Here is a 21,615-nt window from a genome sequence, read left to right on the forward strand (position 1 = left end):
TATATATGTATTTGATTATATACATTGTATTATCATCTGTATCATTGAGCTTATCGAAGTTTATTTCACTGATTTCATTGGTTTTGTAGATTTCAAGTATTTATAGGTTTGATTCAGATCGCATTGCTAGGTAACCTCTCTTTATTTGAATGTAAATAATTTGACCTAAATTCCTGATTAATAGTAGCATGTATAAAAATATTTTGATGATTTGGTTAGTAATGTGTTTAGACAACTATTTTGATGTAATATGAAGTTATATACGAGTGATGAGCATAATATGTATATGTTTATATGTCAAATGATATACATGTGACCAACGGATTTGTTCAATTGGTAAGCATATTGATATCGATTTAGCAAGATTTTAGATTCGAGTCATTGTATATGCAGAAAATTTTTGTTGGGAGACTCACCCACTAAAACTAGGTGTGCGACTCAGATTGATCTAGATTAGTCAAGGGGCATGGTTTCTCCACCAAGTGCGTTTCCTTGGTTAAGCAGCAACGTGCTCGGCACACTGTATATAGAAGATGAACTACACATAAAACCAACGTTTCAATTTTTACCTATGATCTCTCTTGAATGAAAACCGTCAATTGACTAATGATCAGTACATATTGTTAACATGACATTATCACATTTGCTAAACTGATGACTTATCATATGTCACGTCATCACCTTAATTGATACGTCACATGCTATATCATCACTTTAGATGGCATGACATATACGCTATGTCACCATCTTAGGTTATGTGACATGTAACATGTCATCATTTAGTACATGTGGAAATATAACATCGTCGGCATGTGTTGACCGTTAGTCAACTAACAGCTTTCATCCTACATGAGCTATTTTGATAAAAAAAATTGAAACATTGAAGCTAAAATGTTAAGAAAAAGAACCAAAGTGACATTTTTGCAAACGTTAGGGGACTAAGTTTTGTATTATGCCATTGGTTAAGGACATTATAGTCTTGAGCTTTACTCGAACAAAGGGTAAAACTCTTTTGCTTGCAATTCTCTGTCTCCATGCAAATGCAGAAAGAGCAAATCATGTAGCAGCTTCCATGCAAATGCAGATCCCTGATCACCTTCTGAATCTGACCATCTTCACTTTTCTTCCTTAATAATCCAGTTAACCTTTCTAGGATATCGAGACCGAGTGTATAAATACATTAACTCTTAACCGTCAAGGCCTCAAACCATCGAGTCTTTTTTCTTTTGCCTCTAACGAATCTTTTCTCTTTGCCATGGATGAGTTCGAGTCCCAGCAACACAAGAGTGGAGCAGCCAAGGGCTCCGCAAAAAGGAAGGGGCATGGTTTCTCCACCAAGTGCGCTTCCTTGGTTAAGCAGCAACGTGCTCGGCTCTACATCTTGCGCCGCTGTGCCACCATGCTTCTTTGCTCCTACCTTCAGGGTGATGACTAGCGACCAATACCGATACTCCCTCCATCGATCATGCTAATCCCTGTTTGGTTCTATGGGGCTTACAGTGTGGAATATCAGCACAATTCTGCCTAGTTTCCTTCTGTTTTTTTTTTTGACCTGATTGGGGTAATCCCATTGGGTTTTTATGGGAACAGGAGAAGTTTATGGCCAGACCCTTGTTTTTTCACCAAGTTGGGATTGAACATGATCTGGATGGAGCTGCTATTATTAATTATATCGAAAGTTGTTTGCCTGTTTCTGTTAAGGTTAAATGTTAACTTTGTTTTAGGGAATGCTACATTTTGGGATTCAAAAATATGGAATTCTACCTTTTGAGAATGGTCATATGGCCCTGTTACAAGTATAGGTAATTTGTAGTACTATTGTTGGTTGATGAGTGCGGTTAGATCGTTAAGAATCTGTTGCTTTGTACTGCACCGTCTGACGAAGGTTGAGAATTGGTTGGAGACGGTTGTTTGTTAGTTGCTAGTCTCTAAACCAATAATCATCAGTCATTTGAATACAAGTCACTCGGTCTCTATCGAGATATTACGAGTCTTTAATCAATAAAATTTGGGAGAGTACTGCCTCTCTTTCTCTGCATATCATCAATTCTCATTCTTCACCATCACGTAAATATCATAACATGGTATCAATCACCGATGGCTTTGGTGCTTCATTTTCTTCCGCTGTTATCGTTGTTTTGGGATCACCCGTGTGTTTAGGAATCGAATCATGTAAATTGTATTTTCAGTTGTATTGTGTTTATTGTGATTGCGGACATAGCAGACACTATTACGATGATTGTGAGTATCACGATCATGCAACAACCATTCCGGATTACACTGCTGTATGACGGGCACCATTAACTATTTAAATCTTTCCTTCATCTGACAACATGTATGCTTAAGAGTTGCAGTTTCAGGAGGCTCTCATGCATCTACGTCTCTTCACAACCATTTCTAACCCATGTTTCACCCTTAATATCAGTCCAAGCCATGCTCTTTGCCTAGTTTATAAAACTGGTTTAATAACTTTCGATGATCAGAAAATATTTTCTTTGATATTTATTTTGGATTTAAACTTATTAAATAATATTAAGAATAAATTCAAATGAGTTGAATTTGAAGAGAATTAAACCTAATTGAGTTAAAGGACTAAATTGTGAAAATAGAAAAGATTGAAGTAGTGGACTATTTTGTAGAGAGAATAACTTGTATATTTGCATGGCAAATTAATCCGTTTCTATTAAATGATGAGTCATGGACCTATGTGTCATTAGCACAAAATTAAGCCAAATTTCCTTAATTAAATTAAGGAGTAAAAGTGGGGTGAATGAACCCCACGGTTTTGAGTCATTAGAGAGCGACAAGGTTTTGAGCTATCTTCAAGCTTGCTTTCACATCCCCTTGTCGCCATTGATGATCTCTAAGGCAGCTTATGGACAACAATTGAGAGAAACCCTGGTTATAAATTAAAGAATTCAAGCCCAGTTATTCCATAGTTAAGTCAGGTAAGCATAACGAATAAAGATTGCAAAAAGAAAAGATGATGGTCCACTTAAGTTCGGCTCAGTGAGGCATGTTGGATCTTTGAGGATGAAGCTTGTTATCCTTCCACTGCCAAGAGAGGAAAGTCTTCGCTGCTCTGTGAAACCAGCCTCACGCAGTACCCTTCACTCTAATAGCCACGACACCAACAGTTTTCACTGAGGTCCCATGGCCCACTCTTTGGTTGAAACGGGCAAGCCATTATAAAGCCTATTGGGATCCGACTCAAAGATCCAAACCTAAGTCCCATCACCTCAATGCCCCCATTCGTATTACAAACTCCCGTTACAAAGCTCGGCTATACATTTGTTGGGCAACAACAAATGTAAATAACTAATATCTGCTCTTGCTTACCCATGTGGGATTTTTTCTTCCGTGGTGCTTTTTCTAATGTTCATGTCTTCTTGGATAAGCTGAATTTGTTCTATTTTAACCATACATACTATGCTACTACCAATTATAGTTTCACAAGATCGATCAAGGACTGCAAAGTAACCACCAATTATCTGAAATAGAAGCTGTTACAAGTTCTTTGTGCTCTAAGTCCTTGAATTGGTAGAATAACACTGATAACAAGTTCTTTGTTTAACAGAACCACCAAGAAGGATAATGCAATTGTATCCAAGTCAAAAATGGATAATGCAATTTTAACATATGATTGAAGCTAGCACATAAAGAATTACATTAATTTGAAGCTAGCACATAAAGAATTTTGTCAATCGGTTTCGTGGTGTAGATGATCATCACGTTAGTCTAACACACCAAAAATGATAAAATTTCGGTTTGAGTCCGGACACTAAAAATATTCGGTTTGAATCCAGACGAATGCAGTTATTTTTTGTTTTTCAACTTTTCTTCTTTAAAAATAGAACAGAAAAAACAGTAAAGCTTTCACCGTTACCATAAATCAAATCTAAGTCATCCACGTGACGAGCGAGAATACTTATCGCTACACTACAATGTCACTAAAAATTGTTATAAAATTGTTGGTTATCTTGTTTGTCTAGCACTAAAAATATTCGGTTTTAGTCCGGGTGAATCCAGTAAATTTTGTTTTTCAACCTTTTTTCTTTAAAAATAGAACAGAAAAAAAGTAAAGCTTTCACTGTTGCTAAAGATCAAATCTGAATCATGTTGGATTAAAATTTTTAATCATGACACATATATATTTATAATGTATATTGTTATCATAAAATATGACATAAATTAAGTAATCAATTATGTTATAGAGTCATAAGATATTAAAAGCGTCATGGAAATAAAAGTGTATATACTATTAAAATTGTATTTATAATTTGATGAAGGACAGACTTATAAGTATAGACAATAGTTGATTCTTAAATCAGCTATATAAAAGGGTTGTGGTCCTCAAGAAATAGAAATTCTCGTATTTACTTCTATCCCGGTCAGAGAGTCTATACTCAAGGGAATTCTGTCTTTTTGGAAGATCACAACCAAAGAAAGATTCAAGGATTTCAACCTATCAATTAATCAAGTGCGCTTCCTGTTGCGGAATACGGCTATCAGATAGAGCAAAATCGCAACTGATAATTTGAGAAAATAAAGATGAAGATAAAGAACACACAAATTTTACGTAGAAAACCCCTAAATAATATAGGGTAAAAACCACAGGCAATGATAGAAGAATTTCACTATGAGAAAATAGGAATTACAACTTCTCTCGATTTAACAAGGAGAAAACAATACAATTCTCTCTTGATAAAAAGAAGAAAATAAATCTCAAGAAAACTCTCTAAATTCTCTAGTATTGGGAGAAAGTTAAAATGATTTGGGATGATTTTAAAGCTAAATGAGTTAAAATATTTATAGTTAAGTTTAAGGACTAATCTTATAAATATTCTAAAATGCAGATACTAAATTTACAATTTTCTCTTGCCAATTTCAACAAAAACATACTGCCTAATTTTGACAAATTAGCCGCCCCATTTGCTGGACCAAATCAACCGTATGTTTTTGACATTCAACACTTCCATGGTTAAGCAGCAACGTGCTCGGCTCTACATCTTGTGCCGCTGTGCCACCATGCTTCTTTGCTCCTACATTCAGGGTGATGACTAGCGACCAATGCCAATGCTCCCTTAATCGATCGTGCTGACCCCTGTTTGGTTCTATTGGGCTTACGGTGTGGAATGTCAACACAGTTCTGCCTAGTTTCCTTCTTGGTTTTTGACCTGATTGGGGTAATCCCATTGGGTTTTTAGGGGAACAGGAGAAGTTTATGGCCACACCCTTACTTTTTCACCAAGTTGGGATTGAGCACGATCTGGATGGAGATGCTATTATTAATTATATCGAAAGTTGTTTGCCTGTTTCTGTCAAGGTTAAATGTTAACTTTGTATTAAGAAATGCAACATTTTGGGATTCAAAATTACGGAATGCTACCTCTTGAGAATGGTCATATGGCCTGTTTGTTAGTTGCTAGTCTCTAAAGCAATAATCATCAGTCATTTTGTATACAAGTCACTCGGTCTCTATCGAGATATTACGAGCCTTTAATCAATAAAATTTCGGAGAGTACTGTCTCTCTTTCTCTGCCTATCATCATTTCTGATTCTTCACCATCATGTAAATATCATAACATAGTATCAATTGCCGATGGCTTTGGTTCTTCACTTTCTTCCGCTGTTATCGTTGGTTTGGGATCACTAGTGTATTTAGGAATCGAATTGTGTAAATTGTATTTTTGGTTGTGTTGTGTTTATCCCGATTACGGACATAACAAATCCTATTGTGATAATTGTGGGTATCACCATCATGCAATAATGATTCCGGACTACACTGCTATATGACGGGCATTATTAACTATTTAAATCTTTCCTTCATCTAACAACAGGTATGCTTAAGAGTTGCAGTTTCAGGAGGCTCTCATGTCATCTACCGTCTCTTCACAGCCATTTCCAACCCTTAATATCAGCCCAAGCCATGCTCTTTTCCTTGTTAATAAAACTAGTTTAATAACTTTCGACCTTTGATGATTAGAAAATATTTTTTTTGATATTTATTTTGAATTTAAAATTATTAAATAAGATTAAGAATAAATTCAAATGAGTTGAATTTGAAGAGAATTAAACATAATTGAGTTGAAGGACTAAATTGTGAAATTAGAAAAGATTGAAGTTGTAGACCATTTTTGTAGAGAGACGAACTTATCAAGTTATCACGTTTGCATGAAAATTTGATCAATTTCAATTTAAATGATGAGTCATGGACCTAGGTTTCATTAGCACAAAATTAAGCTAATTTTCCTTAATTGAATTAAGGAGTAAAAGTGGGGTGAATGAACCCCACAAAATTAACAAGGTTTTGAGGTATCTTCAAGCATGTTTTCACTTCCCCTAGCCGCCATTGATGATCTCCAGGCAGCTCATGGACAACAATTGAGAGAAACCCTGATTATAAAGTAAGATTAATTCAAGCTCAGTTATTCCATGGTTTTAATCGGGTGAGCATAACGAATAGGAGATAGCAAAAAGAAAAGATGATGGTCCATTTAAGGTCGGCTCAGTGAGACATGGAACCAGGGTTTCAAATCGCGGTCGCGTTTTTGGTTATTTCGGATTTACAGTGATTGCGGCCGTCGATGGTAACTCAGACAGCGGCGAAACTACTATTTCGCGGCCGAAATCGCGGTCTAAAACCCTGTGTGGAACCTTTGAGGATGAAAGCTTGTTATCCTCCCACTGCCAAGAGAGGAAGGTCTTCGCTGCTCTGTGAAACCAGCCTCACACAGTACCCTTCACTCTAATAGCCACGACAGCAATAGTTTTCACTGAAGTCCCATAGCCCAACTCTTGGCTTGGTACGGGCAAGCCATTACAAATCCTAGTGGGATCCGTCTCAGGGAGCCAAACCCATGTCCCATCACCTCAATGCCCCCACTCGGGTTACAAGCTTCCTTTACCAAGCTCGGCGATACATTTGGTGGGCAACAACAAATGTAAATAACTAATATCTGCTCTTGCTTATCCATGTGGGATTCTTTCTTCCGAGGTGCTTTTTCTAATGTCAATGTCTTCTTGGATAGGCTGAATTTTTTGTATTTCTAAATCAGGAAAAAAAAACCTAATGAGAGCTTTCAATCTCAATGTCATAGTTTTTACAAGATCGATCAAGGACTGCAAATTAACCACCAATTATCTGAAATAGAAGCGGTTATAACAAGTTCTTTGTGTCCAAGTCCTTGAATTGGTAGAATAACACTGATTACAAGTTCTTTGTTCAACAGAACCACCAAGAAGGACAATGCAATTGTATCCAAGTCAGTAATGGATTACGCAATTTTAACATATGATTGAAGCTAGCACATAAAGAATTACATCAATTTGAAGCTAGCTCATAAAGAATTACGTCAATAGGTTTCGTGGTGTAGATGCTGGTTATCACCTTAGTCTAACACACTAAAAATTGTGATCGGTTATCACGTTTGTCTAACACTCGAAAAATTTTCAAACTAAAAATTATATTTTGGTTATCACGTTAGTCTAACACGCTAAAAATTTTTGGTTAAGTCCGGATGAAGCCAATAATTTTTGTTTTTCAACTTTTCTTCTTTTAAAAACAGAACAGGGAACAAAAGTGAAGCATTCATTGTTGCCATAGATCAAAACTGAGTGTTCCGAGTGACAAGTGAGAATCCTTACCCCTACACTATAACGACTTGATTAACAACTGGTTTGTTATTTATTTTGACAAACAATATGACAGAGTAATTTCAGATGTTTAATGAATCATAAGGAGAACTCTACTTATGTTCTTTCTAATGTCGAAATAGATTTTAGCAATTTGTTTATTTATGTCATGTTCCAATATTTGTTTATCTAGTTACAGTCCAAACATTCTAAAAAGGTCTGTAACTAGTATACAATTATACTCTACTTGAATTTGAATTTCAAATTAACTATTGATGTTTCTTAGGAAAACTGTCCGCCCCCTTAAGCCTCATTCATTATAAGATGATTTGAATTGATCTTCTGATTTTGTTGACAAAGATTGTTCAATTTTGGTTCTAGTTTTGGATGCTTGTAGAAAACTTTTAGTAAAATTGACATTGAAGTCTGACAAAGTTTATTGCTATGAGGTGAAAACTTTTATGTTGTTTAAAATGGCTTTTACCATTGATGTTAATATGGAAAACAGGTTTCCTAGGACTGTTCCTTCTGCTTTCATGGGATATTCTCCCACTCAAAAAGGGTATGTTCTGTTTAACTTAGAGACAATTTTTTTTGTTAATAGAGATGTGACCTTTAGAGAGTATATCTTTCCTTTTAAGCCTTCTTCTGCTATTCTGACCCTTCTTTCCCATCACAACCTTTAATTCCTGTTTTGGAGCCATATCATTCTGTTATTGTTCCTGCACAATCTTCATTATCTGATTCACTTAGTGTTACATGTCCTTCATTTTCTCCTCTAGCTTCATCAAGTATTCCTACAATTGTTCTTGGTTCTGGGTAAATGCTTCCAGTTTGCCAAGTAATCCAAGTATTCCCACTGTTGTTGGTTCTGGTGTTAAGTCACAACACTCTTTGAATCCTACTTGTTTACCTAAAGCTTCTCGAAGGTATTCTCGTGCTTCTAAGCAACTGTTAGGTATGGCTCATAAATATACCAGTAAAGAGGACAGGAGATGGAGCGGAGTGAGAGAAGCGAACGCCTAGGCACCGAGGACGTAAGCACATTGTCGAACCTCGTAAAATTCTCGTGTTCTTTCGTTTTCTTTACCCGTTTTCGTCAACAATTGGTATCAGATGTCAGGAGCAAAATTCAAAGTCGCGAAATTCGATGGTCAGGGTAACTTCGGATTATGGCAAACGAGGGTGAAGGATCTATTGGCGCAGCAAGGGATCTTGAAGGCTTTGCGACCTACAAAGCCGGCGTCGATGGATGAGGAAGATTGGGAAGAATTGCAGCAGCGAGCGACAGGAACCATACGATTATGCTTGGCGGACGAGGCCATGTATCACGTCATGCATCTATCGTCTCCAGACGAAATTTGGAGGAAGTTGGAAAGTCAGTTTATGTCCAAATCCTTAACGACAAAACTGTATCTGAAGCAGCGGCTGTATGGGCTGAAGATGCAGGACGATCACGATTTGGCGCAACACGTGAATGTCTTCAATCAAATCGTTTCTGATCTGGCTCGGCTTGATGTGAAAATTGAGGATGAAGACAGAGCGATGATTCTGTTGTGTTCGTTGCCTTCCTCTTACGAACACATGGTGACTACTCTTACATATGGGAAAGAGACTATCAACGTTGAGGAGATTACTGCAGCCTTGTTGGCTCACAACCAGTGGAAGCAGAATGCAGGGGAAAGCTCTCAAGCCGATAGCTTATATGTCAAGGGTAATCGAGATCGTGGACGGAAGCCAGAGAAGGCAGGGTCCGGGAAGCGGAATTCCAGATCCAAATCCAGGGATAAGAAGACGATTCACTGTTACAAGTGCAAGGAGGCGGGACATATGAAGCGAGACTGTCCGAAGTTGAAAAAGCAGACTGATGAGAAGCGTGATGGCTCATCCAAGTCTGTGAACGTGGTCGAGGATGATACTTCTGATTGCAGTGAGGGTGATATGCTTTCTATTTCAACGACACAATTGACGGATGCTTGGATTCTTGATTCTGGATGTTCTTATCACATCACGCCAAATAGGGAATAGTTTTCGACATACAGGCCGGTTAATTCTGGTTCGGTTTATTTGGGTGATGATCGATGTTGCAATATTGTTGGTATTGGTGATGTCAGAATTAAGATGCACGATGGCTCCGTTCGGACGTTGAGTGGTGTTCGACATATCCCAGACTTGAAGAAGAATTTGATTTCCTTGGGCACTTTGCACAAGAATGGTTTTATCCCTAAGGCTGACGAGGATAGGGAAACCATTCGGATTGTTAAAGGAGCATTGACTATGATGAAAGGCAAGATGACTGTAGGGAATATCTACAGATTGTTAGGGAGTACCGTTGCAGGTGGAGTTCACTCTGTTGAGTCCTGTGATGATATGACAAAATTGTGGCATATGCGCCTTGCTCATCTTAGTGAACGTGGTATGGCAGAATTACACAAGAGAAACTTGTTGCATGGTGTCAAAAGCTGTAAGCTCGATTTTTGCAAGTATTGTGTTCTTGGTAAACAGACTAAAGTCCATTTCAAGACTGCGAAGCACAAAACTCAAGGGATTCTTGATTATGTGCATTCTGATGTATGGGGACCTTCCACGACATCGTCTTTGGGTGGATCTAGGTACTATGTTACTTTTATTGATGATTTTTCACAGAAAGTTTGGGTGTATTTTTTGAAACAGAAATCTGAAGTTTTTGAGAAGTTCAAGCTGTGGAAAGCTGAGGTAGAAAACCAAACAGGACGAAAAATCAAGTGTTTGCGGTCTGACAATGGTACGGAGTACACAGATTCTGTAAGGAGCATGGGATTCAGAGGAATTTTACAGTGCGCAAGACACCACAACAGAATAGTGTTACGGAACGAATGAACAGGTCGTTGAATGAAAGAGCCAGATGTTTGCGGTTGAATGCGGGGCTTCCCAAACACTTCTGGGCTGAGGCTGTTAACATGGCATGTTACCTTATCAACAGATCGCCAAGGGCATCGCTGGCTGGGAAAGTTGCAGAAGAGGTATGGACTGGTCATGATGTTAGTTTTGATAACTTACGGATTTTTGGTTGTCCTGCTTATATGCATGTACCTGCTGATGAGAGATCCAAACTTGATGCAAAATCGAAGGAGTGCATTTTCTTGGGTTACAAGAAAGGTGTCAAAGGATTCAAGTTCTGGGATCCAGTTGCGAAGAAAGTTGTGATTAGTAGAGATGTCGTTTTTGATGAACAGTCTATGTTGCAGCAGAAACAAGACACGACAGTGGTAGATTTCGAGCAGTTTCCAGTTGAGAAACCAGAAACTTCTCAACCGACTTCTGGTGGTTCCACTACGGATGATTTGCAGGATTATAGTCTCGCCAGAGACAGGGTGAGACGGACGAATATAAAGCCTCCGAACAGATTGGGTTTTGAAGACTTGGTATCTTTTGCACTTACTGTTAGCAGTGATGATCCATTTACTTTTCATGATGCCGTTACTAGTCAGGAAAACGACAAGTGGATGGCAGCCATGGTTGAGGAGATGGAGTCTTTGAATCATAATCGCACATGGGAGTTAGTTCCCCTTCCTGAGGGTAAGAAGCCGATTGGTTGCAAATGGGTGTATAAGAAGAAACCAGCAGTAACAGAAAAAGAGGGGGAGAAGTTCAAGGCTCGTTTGGTAGCGAAGGGTTTTTCACAGCAGAAAGGAGTTGATTATGATGAAATCTTTTCTCCTGTGGTCAGGCACACTTCAATCCGAGCAGTACTTGCATTGGTAGCTAGTTGGGATTTGCATTTAGAGCAGATGGATGTTAAAACTGCTTTTTTGCATGGTGATTTAGAGGAGCAGATCTACATGCGGCAACCTGAAGGTTTCACTCAACCTGGAAACGAGCATTTAGTTTGCAGATTGAAGAAATCTTTGTACGGGTTAAAACAGTCTCCGAGACAGTGGTATAAACGGTTTGACTCCTATATGATCAAGATTGGCTACAACCGATGTGAGTATGATTGTTGTGTCTATGTTAAGAGCCTTGATGATGGTTTTTTTATTTTTCTATTACTGTATGTTGATGATATGTTGATTGCTGCGAAGAACATGGATGATGTTATCGGTTTGAAAACTTTATTGAGTCAGGAATTTGATATGAAAGATTTAGGTGCTGCAAAGAAAATTCTTGGAATGGAAATTTGCAGGGACAGAGACTCAAGGAAACTGCGGCTATCTCAACGGGGTTATGTTGAGAAAATGCTAGAAAGGTTTGCGATGAGCAGCGCGAAACCAGTTAGCACTCCATTGGTGAATCACTTTAAGCTCTCATCAGAACAGTGCCCTAAGACAGATAAGGAAGCTGAAAAATATGGCAAAGGTTCCGTATTCTAATGCTGTTGGCTGCTTGATGTATGCGATGGTATGTACTCGTCCTGATTTAGCTCATGCTGTTAGTCAAGTTTGTAAGTACATGTCTAAACCTGGTAAGCAACATTGGGATGCAGTCAAGTGGATCTTTCGGTACTTAAAGGGTACTGTGGGACATGGAATTGTTTTTGGGAGTCAGCGGGATAATCCTTTGGTTGTAGGATATGTGGATTCAGATTATGTAGGTGACTTGGATAATAGAAGATCTACGACAGGGTATGTGTTTACTCTTGGTGGAGGGCCTATTTGCTGGAAGTCTACTGTTCAATCTGTCGTGGCACTATCTACAACTGAAGCTGAATACATGGCAGCGGCTGAAGCTGCAAAAGAAGCTTTATGGCTTACTGGTTTAGTGAAGGAGTTGGGTGTTCAACAAGGTGGAGTTCAGTTGCTTTGTGATAATCAAAGTGCTATTCACTTGGCTAAGAATCAGGTGTATCGTGCTAGAACTAAACATATTGATGTAAGGTTCCACAAGATCAAAGAGTTGGTTGCATCTGGAGAGGTTTTGTTTCAGAAGGTACATACTGATGAGAATGCCGCTGATATATTCACCAAGCCAGTTACGACAGACAAGTTCAAGCATTGCTTGGACTTGTTGAATGTTTCGAGTTGTTAAAGAAGCAAGGTAACCCAACCCACATTGAAGTTTCCAAGGGGCAGGATATTCGCCAAGGTGGAGATTTGTTAGGTATGGCTCATAAATATACCAGGGTTTTCTATTATAAATAGAGATGTAACCTATACCTAAAATATCATTGAATAAAATTCTAGCGCCGCCTAGGCATCGAGGACGTAAGCACATTGCCGAACCTCGTAAAATTCTCGTGTTCTTTCTTTTTCTTTACCCGTTTTCGTCAACAGCAACCATCTTGGCTGAAAGACTTTGTATGTTCTTACCAATTGTCTTATTCTTCCAGACAATTTCTTTCTTATTCCCATTTACCTTCCCACACACAAACATTTATTTCTGCTAGTAGCATACGTGAACCTAAAACTTTTTCTGAGGTTGTTTTATCCCCTTCTTGGGTTATTGTAATGAATGTGGATATTCAAGCTTTAAAGACTAATAACACTTGGACTGTAGTTCCTTTGTCTTCAGGAAAGGTTCCCATTAGGTGTAAATGGGTGTATAAGGTTAAGTATCATGCTTGAGGGGCTGTGGAAAGGTAAAAGGCACACTTGGATGCGAAAGGTTATAGTCAACTAGAAGAAATAGACTATGGGGACACTTTCTCTGCCGTTGCCAAGATAGTGATAGTTCGAGCTATTGTTGCTCTTGCCTCCAAGTATAAATGGCGTTTGTATGAAATGGATGTTCATAATGCATTCTTGCAAGGCAATTTGAATGAAGAGATCTATATGGAGACACCACTAGTGTTTTACAACCATGGGGAGAAGAAGTTGGTTTGTAGGTTGCAAAAGTTCTTATATGGACTGAAACAGGCTTCAAGGCAGTGGAACATCCGACTGACTGAAGCATTGCTGGTTATAGGTTTTGTTCAAAGTAAGCACGATTATTCTCTGTTTACAAAGAGGCATGAGGATAGAACTATGGCACTGCTTATATATGTAGATGTTTTGTTGATAAATGGTAATTATATCGGTCTAGTTAAGGATTTAAAGGGGATGTTAAACAAAAATTTCAAGATGAAGAATTAGGGTGAGCTAAATTATTTCCTTGGGATAGTGGCGTTGAGGTCTAATGATGAGATTCTATTGAACCAAAGGAAGTATGCCCTGGAATTGATTAAAGATACAAGGATGAAAGGTGCAAAGTTAGTTTTGACACCTCTACAACATAATTTAAAGCCGACTACACCTGAGTATGATGAAGGTACACTACAACAAGTTGAAGACACTTTATTGGAAGATAAAACCAGCTGTCACATATGTTGTGTACTATCTCAGTCAATATATCCAATTACCAAAGCAGACACACATGGAAGCTGCTTTGAGAATAGTGAGGTACATTAAGGGAAGTCCTGGTCAGAGGTTATTGTTGGCAAAACTGGGTTATTTCCCACACGAATGTAGTTTCAGAATTAACTTAAAATATCAAGATCAAAACCACCAAAGGTTGCACAGCGGATAAACCCATCAAACTATTGAATATTAAAACACAATGGAAAAATCGAATAAAAAAATAAATGAGAGAACACACCAAATTTACGAGGTTCCATGAGAATATCGTCTACTCCTCGGGCACCACACCGGATAATAACTTCACTATCAACAAATATTACAACAAATTGGAATTCTTTAGAATTCCCAAAGTGAGTGAATGAAGAAAACAAAAGGAAGAGAAAACTTGTTTTGGGATAGTTTCTAATGAAATACTTAGGCCTATTTATAGTTGAGTTTCAAGGACTAAACTTATAAATAACCTAATATTTTAGGAACCAAAGATGGAATTACCATGTGCAAAGTTGGCCACCTACCAAAGATGAATTTTCCAATAAGTTGGCCACCAACCAAGATGAAATTCCCTTGTGCAAAGTTGGTCACCTACTAAAGATGAATTTTTCAACTTGCCAAATTTGATAATTACAAGCCAAACATAACAAATCTCCACCTTGGCTTGAAATTACCAAGCCTACTCAACTTCTTCAACTCCCCAAATTTGATGTTGTGCCTCTAATTACGCTCACAAGTGCCATATACCTGAAGGTGCTCAAACTTTTAGGATGTTAATCAAGTTCAAACAATGATTGAACTTGATTATTTTTACTACCTTGGTCATCATATCTGCAGGATTTTCTGCTGTCGCAATTTTCTGAAGCATAATCTTTCTTTCTTGAATGGTAGACTTGATTTTTCGCTAAGTGAATAGCACTCTGACTGTCACAATAGAGACTAATGTGACTTTGAAAAACTCCCAATTCTTCCATCAACTCGTTAAGCCAAATTGCTTCCTTCACAACCTCTGAAACTGCCATGTATTCTGCCTCTGTAGTAGACAAAGCCACAGTAGATTTCAAAGTAGACTTCTAAGTTTTTGGGGCTTTAGCAAGAGTAAACAAATACCCAGTAGTTGATCGACGCTTATCCAAATCACCATAATAGTCGGAATCAATATATTCAACCACACACTGACCAAGTGCTTCATTCTGTTCAAAAACTAAACCAACATCCACGGTTTGTTAGAGATACCGTAGACTCCATTTCATAGCTTGCCAATGTCCTTTTCCAGGATCATGAATGTACCTGTTCATAACTCCAACTGCTTGTGAAATGTTAGGACGCGTACACACCATTGCATACATCAAGCTCCCAACTACATTAGCATATGGAACTTTTGCCATATACTCTCGTTCTTTGTTAGTTTTAGGAGATAACTGAGAACTAAGTTTCAAATGATAAGCTAGTGGGATACTTACATGTTTGGTATTTTTATTCATGCTAAAACATTGTAATACATTTCTCAGATACTGCTTCTGAGTTAAACAAAGCTTCTCTCTCCATACCAAGAATCTTCTTGGCCTCACCTTGATCTTTTATCTCAAACTCATGATTCTATTGAGCCTTTAATTAATCTATCTCCTTTTGACTCTTAGAAGCGATCAACATATTGCCAACATACAAGAGAAGATAAATGAAAGATCCATCTTTGAGTTTTTATAAATACACACAATGATCATATTTGCTTCTAGTGTACTTTTGCCTCCTCATAAAGCTATCAAATCTCTTGTACCACTACCTCAGAGATTGCTTCAATCCATATAGCAATTTGTTCAGCTTACAAACTCATTTCTCACAACCACCATCTTTGTATCCTTCTGGCTGAGTTATATAGATATTCTCTTCTAAATCACCGTGCAAGAAAGTCGTCTTTACATCAAGTTGAGCTAGCTCCAAATTCAACTGTGCTACCGAGGCCAACTATATTCTAATGGAGGAATGTTTCACAACAGGGAAAATACTTCATTGTAGTTGATTCCCTCCTTTTGAGCGTAACCTTTAGATATCAACCTTGCCTTGTAGCGAACATCTTTCCTGCTATGAGATCCATCTTTCTTTTTAAATATCCACTTGCATCCAATTGCTTTTTTACCTTTCGGTAATTGTTCCAGTTTTCAAGTATTGTTCTTCTGGAGAGATTGCATTTCTTCATCCATGTCACTTTTCCAATTATCACTTTCTAAGCTTTGTATTACTTGTTGGTAAGTGATAGGGATATTATCATCAACAACTGGAAGAGCATAGGCCACCATATCAACAAATCGAGTAGGTCTACGAATTTCTCTCCTTGGCCTTGTAACTGCAAGTGGTTCTGGTGTCTCCAATGGTTCTTGGGTTTGAACCTCTTCATCTTCTGATTCTTCTATTGGATTTGAAGAATCAGCTGCATCAACTTTTGGGATCATCGTCTGCTGAAATTCCACCTGTTTTGGAGTATGCTCCACCTGCTGTGGAGTACTACTTGTCTGGACAGCTTCATTTGTTACCTTCTTTACTAGGGCAGATTCATCAAAGGTAACATCTCTGCTACAAATTATCTTCTTGGTGTCTAAACACCAAAGGTGGAATCCCTTCACTCCATAGGTGATTCCCATATAGAGATCTTTCTTTGCTCTCGGATCAAGCTTGGATTCATTCACATGATAATAAGCAGTGAATCCAAATACATGTAAGGAATTATAATTAGTAGCAGGTTTTCTAGACCATACCTCCAATGGTGTTTTTCCTCTTATCGCTGATGATGGCAGACGATTGATGAGATGGCCTATGTCACAACATCAGCCCAAAATGTCTCACTTAACCTATCATTAGACAACATACATCGAACTTTCTCCAATAGTGATCGATTCATAAACTCTGCCACCCCTGTTGTGGTGTATTTCTAACAGTAAAGTGTCGAATAATACCATACTCATGGCAAACGTCAAAGAATGGGTCACTTTTATATTCCCCTCCATTGTCTGTCCTAAGATGTTCGATCTTTCTACCAATCTGGTTCTCGATCATATTTTTCCATTTAAGGAAAATTCAGAGCACTTCATCTTTAGATTTCATTGGATACACCCAAACTCTTCTTGAAATGTCATATAAAAAATTTACAAAACAATGGTTTCCTCCCAGAGACAATGTCTTTGAAGGACCCCATACATCTGAGTGAATATAATCTACTCTACAATACCTTTTGTATTATGTATAGGGGTGCCAAACTTTACTCTCTTCTGCTTTCCCAAAACACAATGCTCGCAAAAGTTCAATTTGCAAGCCTTTGCACCTTTTAACAATCCTTTCTTTGCCAGAATTTGCAAGGATTTCTCTCCAGCATATCCCAACCGCATATGCCACAACTAAGTTGTGTTAAAATCATCACCTCCGGAAGCTGTTGCACTACAATAATTGTACTACCTTGGTAGTAATACAAATTATTTTTCCTGATGCCTTTCATCATCACAAGTGTGCCAGATGTGACTTTTAAAACTCCGTCTCTCATAGTGACTATTGAGCCTTTGGATTCAAAGGCTCCTAATGAGATGAGATTTTTCTTCAAATTGGGCAAGTACCGGACATCAGTTAGAACTCTGGTTGATCCATCTTGATTCTTCAATCGAATTGAACATATCCCAATAGTTTTATAGGTATTATCATTGCCCATATAAACAACTCCTGCATTTAGTTGTATTAAATCGGAGAACCACTCCCCATTAAGGGACATATTATAGGTACAACCCGAATCTAATATCCACTCATATGAATGGAATGTTGTTGATGAATTAACCAATGATATGTCAGATTCATTTGCATCATGCTCTGCAACACATGCATCTGGAGCAGCTTTTCCTTTCTTCTTCAGCTTCGGACAATCTTTCGTCCAATGGCCTTTCTCATGACAAAAGGCACATTAATATTTTCCTAGTCTGGACTTCGAATTTGATCTCCCTCTCCTCTTTGGCTTTGACTTTTCGAGCGACCTCTTGCCACCATGGCATCCACTACTTAGTACTTGCTCTCCTTCTTAGTTTTCTTTCTGAGTTCATAACTATACAAAGCATCAGTTACATCTTTAAGGGTAACATTATTCTTACCATGAAGTAACGTTGTCTCAAGATGCTCAAATTCATCTGGAAGAGATGACAACAACATCAAAGCCAAATATTCATCTTTGAAGGTTTCATCCATGCCCAATAAGTCTGCCACTAGCTTATTGAATGCAGTGATGTGTTCATTCATACTTGTGTCTGGTTGATAATCAAATCTGAACAATCTTTTCTTCATGTGGAGACGATTTTGAGAGCTTTTCTTTAGGAATTTTTCCTCCAATGCTTTCCACATCTTACTTGCAGAAGTCTCATTCTTGTATCCATACTTCTGCTCCCTGGAAAGACAAGATCGAATCGTGTTGCACACCAAACGATTAATTATTCCCCATTCTTTCTCCTCCATATATTCGGGCTTTTCTTCCTCAATGGTGATGTCTAGACCTTGTTGGAATAAAGCGTCTAACACCTTGCCTTACCACATGCCAAAATGATCGGATCCATCGAACAACTCCACCGAGAAATTTACATTTGACATCATCCTCCTCACCAGTCCAGATGAAGAGCTTGATGTCTTAACTGATCCGTATTTTGACATTTTAATTCTAACGAACAATATTTAATAGAACGAACTGTATCTTTTCAACAACTGGACCACGAGGATAACCTCAACCGAAGCTCTGATACCAATTGTTGGGGAAACTGTGCTATTTCCCACACGAACGTAGTTTCAAAATTGACTTATAATGTCAAGATCAAAACCACCAAAGGTTTCACAGTGGATAAACCCGTCAAACTATTGAATATTGAAACACAATGGAAAATCGAATAAAAAATAATAAAGGAGAGAACACACTAAATTTACGAGGTTCGACGAGAATATTGTCTACTCCTCGGACACCACACCAGATGATAACTTCACTATCAACAAATATTACAACAAATGGAATTCTTTAGAATTCCCAAAGTGAGAGAATGAAGAAAACAAGAGGAAGAGAAAACTTGTTTTGGGATGGTTTCTAATGAAATACTTAGGCCTATTTATAGTTGAGTTTTAAGGACTAAACTTATAAATAACCTAATATTTTAGGGACCAAAGATGAAATTCCCATGTGCAAAGTTGGCCACCTACCAAAGATGAATTTTCCAACTTGCCAAATTTGACAATTACAAGCCAAACATAACAGTTATTGCTAAAGGCTGACAGTAGTGGTCAAATGGTTGCTTATTGTGACTCGGATTGAGCCTCTTGTCCAATGAAAAGAAGATCAATAATTGGTTTCTGCATAAATCTTGGAGAATCAATGATTATTTCAAAGTAAAAAAATAGAATATCATTGCTATCTCCTCGGCAGAAGCAGAGTATAGGAGTATGGTTGCGGTAGCAATAAACATTGGTGGTTAAAAGGGCTACTGGAAGAGATTGGGTTAAGAATCATGAATCCTGTGAAGTTATGCTATGATAGTAAGGCAACATTACAAATTGCTGCAAACCCAGTTTACCACCAAAGGACAAAATACATTGAAATCGATTGTCATTTTATAAGCGAGAAAATTCAAAAAAAAAAAAAGATTCATTCAAACAAAGCATGTGTCAACCACAAATCAGCTTGCAGATATAATGACAAAGGCCTTGGGGATTCAGCAGCACAAAAACCGCTCTTCATGTCAGGAGTTAAAAACATGTTTAACCACTAACTTGAGGGGAGTGTTGATGAGCTAATTAATTAGTTAATTATTGTTAGGGTTGTTAGTCTTTGAAGTTATAAGTTTGTTGGGAAATTAGCTTGTTGTGTTCCTGTATATATTCTCTAGATTGCTATCATGAATACATATGAAAATTTCCAAATCTCTCTTTCATTTAACAAACAATCCCTTTTAATTGTACCCAAAAATTAAGCAACCCTTGAATTTAATTCTGAATAAAAAAATTCCTATATATAAACTCACTATCAAGCGAGTTTTTATTTAAACTTAGTTTTTCATTCAATTATTTTTTTTGGGTTTAGAAGTGTGAAAATGAAAAGTGCGAGCATAAAAAACACGTGCATATATGAGAGAGTCAAAACAGTGGAACTTATTAGCTCTTCTGGTCTGGGACTTGTGGACATCACTTTTAATAACATTTAACTCTTTTTCAACAACATACGCATTTGCATTATGCTTAGACTCAGAATGTACATAGCTGGAAAGTTCACACAAATATAGTATTAAATTGCGGCTGCGACACAACGTAATGTCCACATCGCAACATTTGTCAAAGTCCCTTTATGCAGTAAATACATCATGGATGTGCAAGTGAATGTGTTTGTCTCTGCAGGTTTGTAGTTGATCAACTATTGCACGTGAATATATATTGTTTTGTGTTCAGTTCGTTCTCTCCTTTTCAAGGTTTTAATACTTACAGATGCAGAAAAAGATTCTGATTCTGAATATGAAGACAAGCCTGGATAATATGTGGATCCCTTCATGATTATTTTAAGGAGAATCTCAACTGAAGAGTGGACCAAAACAACTCATTAAAGACAAGTTAAACGATGAGTCATGGACCTAGGTGCCATCAGCACAAAATTAAGCTAATTTTCCTTAATTAAATTAAGGAGTAAAAGTGAGGTGAATGAACCCCACGGTTTTGAGTCATTAGAAAGCGACAAGGTTTTGAGCTATATTCAAGCTTGCTTTCACTTCCCCTTGCCGCCATTGATATCAGTTATTCCATAGTTAGCCGGGTGAGCATAACGAATAGGAGATAGCAAAAAGAAAAGATGATGGTCCATTTAAGGTCGGCTCCGAGATATGTGGGACCTTTGAGGATTAAGCTTGTTATCCTTCCACTGCCAAGAGGGGAAGGTCTTCGCTGCTCTGTGAAACCAGCCTCATGCAGTACCCTTCACTCTAATAGCCACAAACACCAACAGTTTTCACTGAGGTCCCATGGCCCAACTCTTGGTTTGGAACGGGCAAGCCATTATACAAAGCCTATTGGGGTCCCACTCAAGGAGCCAAACCCATGTCCCATCACCTCAATGCCCCCACTCGGGTTAAAAGCTTCCGTTACAAAGCTCGGCGATACATTTGGTAGGCAACAACAAATGTAAATAACTAATATATGTTCTTTCTTATCCATGTGGGATTCTTCCTTCTGAGGTGCTCTTTCTAATGTTCATGTCTTCTTGGATAAGCTGAATTTGTTCTATTTTAACCATACAAGATATGCTACTACCAATTATAGTTTTCAGAAGATCGATCAAGGACTGCAAATTAACCACCAATTATCTGAAATAGAAGCTGTTGGAACAAGTTCTTTGTGCTCTAAGCCCTTGAATTGGTAGAATAACACTGATAACAAGTTCTTTGTTTAACAGAACCACCAAGAAGGATAACGCAATTGTATCCAAGTTAGTAATGGATAATGTAATTTTAACATATGATTGAAGCTAGCACATAAAGAAACAAGAAGGTTGTTTTTTTTAGGAAATAAAATCAAAATATTTTGAAACACTTAATAAATTTCTGTTTCTGCCCCTATTTGATTCTCTCCATCCATGCAACGAGAATGTTATGATTAAAACACCTTATTTTTCCCTTCACAGGCAATATGC

At 37.8% G+C, this 21,615-nt stretch overlaps 1 long non-coding RNA gene across 1 annotated transcript; it reads right to left on the minus strand.

Annotated features, from left to right (window-relative positions):
• Positions 1 to 3,037: 3,037 nt before the first annotated feature.
• Positions 3,038 to 20,574, minus strand: LOC120217875. Its single transcript, XR_005525201.1, has 3 exons — positions 20,564 to 20,574; positions 17,458 to 17,464; positions 3,038 to 3,108 (listed from the first exon to the last, which is right to left on the minus strand). It is a non-coding gene; the product is annotated as an uncharacterized LOC120217875 (long non-coding RNA).
• Between the last annotated feature and the right edge of the window lie 1,041 nt (positions 20,575 to 21,615).

The sequence above is a fragment of the Hibiscus syriacus genome, unplaced genomic scaffold (genome assembly GCF_006381635.1).
Source record: "Hibiscus syriacus cultivar Baekdansim isolate YM2019G1 unplaced genomic scaffold, ASM638163v2 tig00000773_pilon, whole genome shotgun sequence".
In the NCBI taxonomy this organism is placed as follows: Eukaryota; Viridiplantae; Streptophyta; class Magnoliopsida; order Malvales; family Malvaceae; genus Hibiscus; species Hibiscus syriacus.